This window comes from Aotus nancymaae, unplaced genomic scaffold (assembly GCF_030222135.1).
Source record: "Aotus nancymaae isolate 86718 unplaced genomic scaffold, 86718_ANA_hifiasm-v0.15.2.pri h1tg000016l, whole genome shotgun sequence".
Classification (NCBI taxonomy): Eukaryota; Metazoa; Chordata; class Mammalia; order Primates; family Aotidae; genus Aotus; species Aotus nancymaae.
The window spans coordinates 69,168,505-69,176,138 of NW_026988428.1; the positions used below are offsets into that span (position 1 = coordinate 69,168,505).

Here is a 7,634-nt window from a genome sequence, read left to right on the forward strand (position 1 = left end):
CATGCATGTGTGGATGTACGTACATATGTAAATGTACATACATATGTGTGTGTTTGCATCCATCCACCAAAAGAAATATTTTTTATGACTCCATTTCTAGGAATGTGTCATGAAGAAATAGTTGAATAAGTAGGCAAATATATATATGAAAGAATGTTTCATAACCACATTGTAAAATATTTTAAAGATTAAAACCATCCTAAATATTCATTAATAGGGGATTGATTAAACAAATTGTGGCATATCAAAATATTACATCAAAAATGATATAATGCATTCTTTTCAATTTTTTGTATTATTATTATACTTTAAGTTCTGAGATACATGTGCAGAATGTGTTACATAGGTATACACGTGCCATGGTGGTTTGCTGCACCCATTAACCCACATTTACATTAGGTATCTCTCCTAATGCTATCCCTCCCCTAGTTCCCCACCCCCTGACAGGCCCTGGTGTGTGATGTTCCCCTTCCTTTGTCCCTGTGTTCTCATTGTTCGACTCCTACTTATGAGTGAGAACATGCCATGTTTGGTTTTCTGTTCTTGTGTTAGTTTGCTGAGAATGAAGGTTTTCAGCTTTATCCATGTTCCTGCAAAGGACATGAACTCATCATTCATAGTATTCCATGGTGCCATATTTTCTTTATCCAGTCTGTCATTGATGGCCATTTGGGTTGGTTCCAAGTCTTTGCTATTGTGAACAGTGCTGCAATAAACATACATGTGCATGTGTCTTTCTAATAGAATGACTTATAATACTTTGGGTATATACCCAGTAATGGGATTGCTGGGTCAAATGGTATTTCTGGTTCTAGATCCTTGAGGAATCGCCACACTGTCTTCCACAATGATTGAACTAATTTACACTCCCACCAACAGTGTAAAAGCATTCCTATTTCTCCACATCCTCTCCAGCATCTGTTGTCTCCAGATTTTTTAATGATCGCCATTCTAACTGGCGTGAGGTGGTATCTCAATGTGGTTTTGATTTGCATTTCTCTAATGACCAGTGATGGTGAACGTTTTTTCATATGTTTGTTGACCACATAAATGTTTTCTTTTGAGAAGTATCTGTTCGTATCCTTCACCCACTTTTTGATAGGGTTGTTTGGTTTTTTCTTATAAATGTGTTAAAGTTCTTTGTAGATTCTGGATATTAGCCCTTTGTCAGATGGATAGACTGCAACAATTTTCTCCCATTCTGTAGGTTGCTTGTTCACTCTGATGATAGTTTCTTTTGCTGTGCAGAAGCTCTTTCATTTAATTAGGTCCCATTTGTCAATTTTGGCTTTGTTGCCATTGCTTTTGGTGTTTTAGTCATGAAGTCTTTGCCCATGCCTATGTCCTAAATGGTATTGCCTAGGCTTTCTTCTAGGGTTTTTATGGTTTTAGGTCTTACGTTTAAGTCTTTGATCGATCTTGAGTTAATTTTTGCATAAGGTGTAAGGAAGGGATCCAGTTTCAGTTTTCTGCATATGGCTAGCCAGTTTTTCCAACACCATTTATTAAATAGGGAATCCTTTCCCCATTGCTTGTTTTTGTCAGATTTGTCAAAAGATCAGATGGTTGTAGATGTGTGGCATTATTTCTGAGGCCTATGTTCTGTTCCATTGGTCTATATATATGTTTTGGTACTAGTACCATGCTGTTTTGGTTACTGTAGGCTTGTAGGATAGTTTGAAATCAGGTAGTGTGATGCCTCCAGCTTTGTTCTTTTTGCTTAGGATTGTCTTGGCTATATGAGCTCTTTTCTGGTTCCATATGAAATTTAAAGTAGTTTTTTCTAGTTCTTTGGAGAAAGTCAATGGTAGCTTGACAGGCATAGTGTTGAATCTATAAATTACTTTGGGCAGTATGGCCATTTTCACGATATTAATTCTTCTTATCCATGAGCATGGAATGTTCTTCCATTTGTTTGTGTCCTCTCTTATTTCCTTAAGCAGGGCTTTGTAGTTCTCCTTGAAGAAGTCCTTCACATCCCTTGTAAGTTGTATTCCTAGGTATTTTATTTCCTTTGTAGCAATTGTGAATGGGAGTTCACTCATGATTTGGCTGTTTGTCTATTATTGGTGTATAGAAATGCTTGTGATTTTTGCACATTGATTTTGTATCCTGAGACTTTGCTGAAGTTGCTTATCAGCTTAAGGAGATTTTGGACTGAGATGATGGGGTTTTCTAAATATATAATCATGTCATCTGCAAACAGAGACAATTTGACTTCCTCTCTTCCTATTTGAATACACTTTATTTCTTTCTCTTGCCTGATTGCCCTGACCAGAACTTCCAATACTATGTTGAACAGGAGTGATGAGAGAGGGCATCCTTGTCTTATGCCAGTTTTCAAAGGAAATGTTTCTAGCTTTTGCCCATTCAGTATTATATTGGCTGTGGGTTTGTTTTATTCCAAGCAAGTTTTTACTTTCTTTAATATTTTATACTGATCAAATTGTCTAAAATGAGCATATATACATGCCATACTTTGGAAAGTATTTGTAAAAACCTTATTCCCTTGTTTTTAAAAAATCTTAAATAAAATCTTAAACAGGATGAATGTTCCAAGAAAACTTGTGATGTTTATCCAAAGGCTTCTCTTTCTCCCCAGCAGGTGACCTTGGATCCAGAAGACCTGTCTGCTAGTTACAGAAGCAGGTTTTAGGAAACTTCCTGGAGATGAGAGAGAATTAGCAGCATGTGCTGCACGTAGCAGAAATCTCCAGCTGTAAATATTTAAGTGTCATTTCGGGTGTTATTTATATATTTGCTCAGCTGTCTGTACTTATGTTATCTGTATCCTAGATGTGTTTTTCTATGTTTTGCCTTAACTAATGCTCTCCTGAGAAAGAACCAGGCTGTGAAATCCTTCGTGTAGAATGCCAAGAGAGCAGGCAAGCATTTGGACATTTGAGCAATGCTTTTGACACTGTTGACAAAGATCAATAATTATTTAAAGCACCAATTAGTGCAACTAATGTTCTTAGTGTCATTGAAAGTGTACCTGAGAACAGCTGGGAAGTTCCTATTTCTGGTGTAACATCTTTCTCATGGGAATTACACCTGAGATTGTGAGGTTCAATTCTACAGTCATTTCTTTACCCATTAGCCCCAGAGAGTGTTGCAAAAATGAGCACGTTCAGTCATCAAGTTCTTAGTCAAATGCAGACTGAACTGAAGCTAATTCTAACTGATCAATATTTAACCGCTGGTCATTCCTCAGTCCTGCTAGAAGAGAGAAACGTGCTGACAAGGGGCTTTTTAGCTCTATTTTTCACATAGATGAAGAAACCACAATCAGTTTCCACTCTCTTAAGGCTGTAAAAGGAATCTCAGGAGGAGTTTCTCCCCGTCATATTTTATGTCTATATTTGGTTTTGGTAAAGATGAGTTCTCTCTATGTTACCCTGGCTGGTGTCTAACTCCTAGGCTCAAGCGATTATCCCGGGCACAGTGGCTCATGTGTAATCCCAGCACTTTGGAAAGCCAAGGCAGGAAGATCTCCCCATTTTAAAGATGGGGAAGCAGGCTGAGCCAGACAAGCTGTATTTGATGGGTATCCTGAGGGCATTGTTCCCCACTCCAAGAACGAAGCTGTTTTTCCCAGGAATGGCTCTGTCAAGAGTCTATACACAGAGTATATACTAAGGCCATGGCAGGATGGCAGCTTAACCAAGCAGGGATGTCAGGGAAGCAGGAGTAGAGGTTGTCAAGGAAAACTTTATCTTACAACTCTCCTAGGTAGTGGCCAGAAATTGTTTTGAAAGACAGGTTTATGAACAGGGGATGGAGAAATCCAAGTTTTACAGCTCCTGACCTTGAGGGTTTGTGGTACAACCTGAACACTAAGCTAATGTGCCATGTATCCTGGGGATGCCAACAACAACAGGTCAGGCTCCTCCATGCCATGCACGTGTGTGTGTGTGTGTGTGTGTGTGTGTGTAACCATCCTCAAAACAAAGCCACGATTACCATGGTATTTCCTGTGACTCCACTTCTAGGGATGGTGATAGATACTGTTGCTGCATGGAGAGGCTATCAGGCCCTGTGCTGGCATGCAGGGGGTCTCACAGATCTATCTTGAACCTCCAAGTAGCAAGAAATGTAGGCCATTTTAGATAAAAGCAAGGATGCCTAAGTATTATTATTTTTACATTTCTAAAGGAGTCTCTAGAACTTCCCTCACTCTTGTATCCCATGACAGATGTCTCTATCAGATATAAAGGCAGGCAAATGATACCAGAGTGTGGACCGAATGCAGAAGCTGCTGGCACCCAGGCAGGGACAGCAGATGAGCTACAGGCCTGGCTGAGGGGCACCAGTCTCCAAATTTGGGATTTCCCTGGACCCTCCTATGTTTCCAAAAAAGGAACTACTCTCCCAGTTTTCAGATGCAGGAAATGAGGCCTAGACATAGCAACTCCATCCACCTGTTGGTGACGCAGCCAGTGCTCAAAGCTCAAGGGAAACTACTAAGATGGGAGTTCGTATGAGCAAGAGTTGCCCTGTGCATCATCACAGCGCACTCTCAGCTCCTTCTCTGGAACACCCAATCTGCCAAATAAGCCTTGTTCTTGCCCTGTGCATCATCACAGCGCACTCTCAGCTCCTTCTCTGGAGCACCCAATCTGACAAATAAGACTCGTTCCCCCTACGAACATAGAACAAAAATCAAAACGGGATACTTCCAATTCATATCTCATCTCTTTCATACCATTTCTAGTCCAAGCCAAAGCCCCGTTTCCCTATTCATAGACGGACTCTCAAACTTCTCCCTTCTTCAAGTGAGTTTTGTGAAATGAGATGGAACAGATGAGAAACTTTTTAGTGGTACAGCACTTGGGGTAGGCAAGCCCACTCCTTCATAGAAAATCAGGACCAAATAAAGGCCAAAATCCAAAAGTCTCTGAATTCCAATTCCAGACCTGTGTGGTCTGCTATAGCAGCCACTAGCCACATGTGGGGCTACCGAACATTTGAGAGGTGCTACGTGCAACTGAAGGGCAGGATTTTTTTATTTCATTTCATTTTAATTAACTTAAAGACTGATCATTTGATTCAGTTAGTAAAAAGCATAAGTACATATGGAGCAATTTGGTTTGTAAATCTGCTTCTTTAACCATCAATGTTATAAAACCTAAGTACGGATCCAGTATTTCTCATGAAACTTTAGTGTCTGAACCTAGGTGTGCAATACATTTAAAAAACACACCAGAGTTGGAAGACTTCGTAGTAAAAAAATGTACATCTCATTATTAATTTTTATATTGACACATGTCAATTTTAATGATATATTTTATTTAACACATATCTAAAATATATTGTGTTAAATAAAATACATTATTGAAATTATTTTCACCTATTTCTTTTTTTTTATGTGTGTAAACATGATTCCTGGGAAATTGTTAATTTCATATTCTATTTCTGTTGGTTCACTACTCCTGATGCTTAATGCTCCCAGGGTTGGTGCTACAGAAGGAATATCCTGGCCCAGAGATTCATTCATCCCTCGCTCTCTCATGTTGCTAAAGGTCCCTCTAGACCATTTTCCAACTTTCTCTTTCCTCAGCACTGTTTTAATATGACTAACTTCAGGAATATCAGCTTCCCCTCACCTTTATCCAATCGACAGCATCCTCTCCTCTGCCTCCTGGCTTTTGAAGACCCATCTTCTACTACGAATAACCCTCGTCCTCACTCCTCATTCTCAGTGTTTCCCTTTAACGCTAGCGTCTCTGCCTTTTTCTGACAATCCCTATCTCTTGAAACAGCTTCCTTGGAGATGGAAGAGAGAGACATCAACTCACATACCTGCTCCTTCCTGCCTGTCTGCCACCATCACCCCCTCTTGCTCCTGCTGGGTGGTTTCCACCTGTGTCCCTCCATCTCATCTTTTCTCTGTTTCACTCACCCTTTCTCGGTGCTGTTGGATCTCAGGCTGGATTTCTAGGATACAGACTGCACGGAGATGGAAATCTGCCTGCAGGGGTTTCCTGGGGAACTGACCAGCTCATGCTCCCCGACCCGGCGGGAGCATTCACTCTGACGGCGGGCCCGAATGTCTTGGTTGTCTCAAGCCACCTGTGCCTGGGTCACTAAGCTGTTCCAGGCATTCCAGGAAGTCTACGGGTGGGGGTGGGAACGGTTTACCCCATAGACCTCACTCACCTTGAGAGAGTGAGGGAAACAGGATTAGGCAGAGACTGAATCTGAACCGCGCTGCTTTCCACTGAGGCCTCTTCGGATCCCTCGGGAAGCTGTGGAGCTGGGGCGGCCCTTCAGAGTCCCCCTGAAGGAAAGCAGAGAGACGGACCTTTGTATCCCTGCATCAACCAACTGGATCCAGGACCCCGATGCCCCCCCGGGAGTGGCAACCTGGTCTACACAACCCACCACTCAAATAATTCTCTCGAAAGCCCCCAGAGATCTCCTCATTTCCAAATCTAAGCCCGTTTTCTTGGACACCTCCTTCCTGATGTCCCTGTAGCCGGGCCGAACTGAATATCCCTCTTCTCCTGAGTTCTCTCACCCCGCACAGTCCCGACCCTCCAGCACGGCTTCTCTCGTGGGCTCCTTCTTCTCCTTAGACTTAGCTTCTGTCTCCAGCCCTGTTCTATCTTTTCTACCCTCTCGCTCCATCTCTTCCCTTGTCAGCCCAACTTCTTTCTAGATGATTCCAAAATTCGCATCTCTTGCCTCCACCTCTCTCCCAAGTACCACAGGTCATCCCACTGCATTTGCTGGATGTGTGCCCCTGGACGAAGGTGGCCTGCTTCTCCAACCCAGCTCGCCCCGCAGGAAACTCAACCTCACATCACTCCAGGTCTCCTCCTGACTTCACGGTTTTACCCCCTCTCTCCCACCACCCTCCTCCTCCTGCACCGCGCACAGCAAGCTCTGTGGACTCCTTTGCGGCAGTTTCTGAATTCAGGTCTTCATCTCAGGGGACTGTGGCCATCAGCTCCTTCCTGCATGGCCCTGTGCGAAGCCCTCCTCAGCGGCCAGCTGGGGCATTGAGAGGAATAGTGCTCTGAGGCGCAGTGGCGTCCTTCGCGTTCCCCACCGGCCAGTAGCGGCCTCCCTGAACTAGCAACCTGGTAAATGGAGAAGCTGGCTCACTGCAGTCAAGTTTCAAAAGAACACGTTGGATAAGCACAAGGCCACGGCTGCTCTGGGAAAAAAACCCATCATGCTCGCCCCACTGCTAGGGCAGACCCACTTAGGGGCAGCTTTGCACCCCACCGGGTACAGGCAGGGGCGGCTGGGCCCTACCGTCTACTCTTTTCTCTTCCGATTAGGAAGAATCCTGATTCCCTCTGGGCCAGGGAATGTAAGGCCGATGGCCCCCAGGACTCTGAGAGGGACATGGACGTGATGGGAGTCTTGGCGAGAAGGATGAGGAGTGGGGAGGCTCTCTGCATTCAGACCTTGTCCCTAAAGTCCCTGGGAACCTCCAAGGACCAACCTCTCCCAGGGGCCGATGTAGGCAGGGGGACGGAGGGTTCTGAGAGGGCGGTAGGCTGGGCGCTGGGGGCCGCGGAGGGCAGGGAGGTTTGAAAGCCGCTCCTCCGCCCCTCACCAAGTCCATCCCTTCCCCCGCTCCCCGCAGGTGGTTTCCCCCAGGCAGCCGCACGGTACCCCTA

At 44.0% G+C, this 7,634-nt stretch overlaps 1 long non-coding RNA gene across 1 annotated transcript; it reads right to left on the reverse strand.

The window, feature by feature from the left end:
* Window positions 1-2,410: 2,410 nt before the first annotated feature.
* Window positions 2,411-5,915, reverse strand: LOC110568407 (uncharacterized). The gene is made up of 3 exons (XR_002478701.2): window positions 5,903-5,915; window positions 5,607-5,766; window positions 2,411-2,717 (listed from the first exon to the last, which is right to left on the reverse strand). It is a non-coding gene; the product is annotated as an uncharacterized LOC110568407 (long non-coding RNA).
* Between the last annotated feature and the right edge of the window lie 1,719 nt (window positions 5,916-7,634).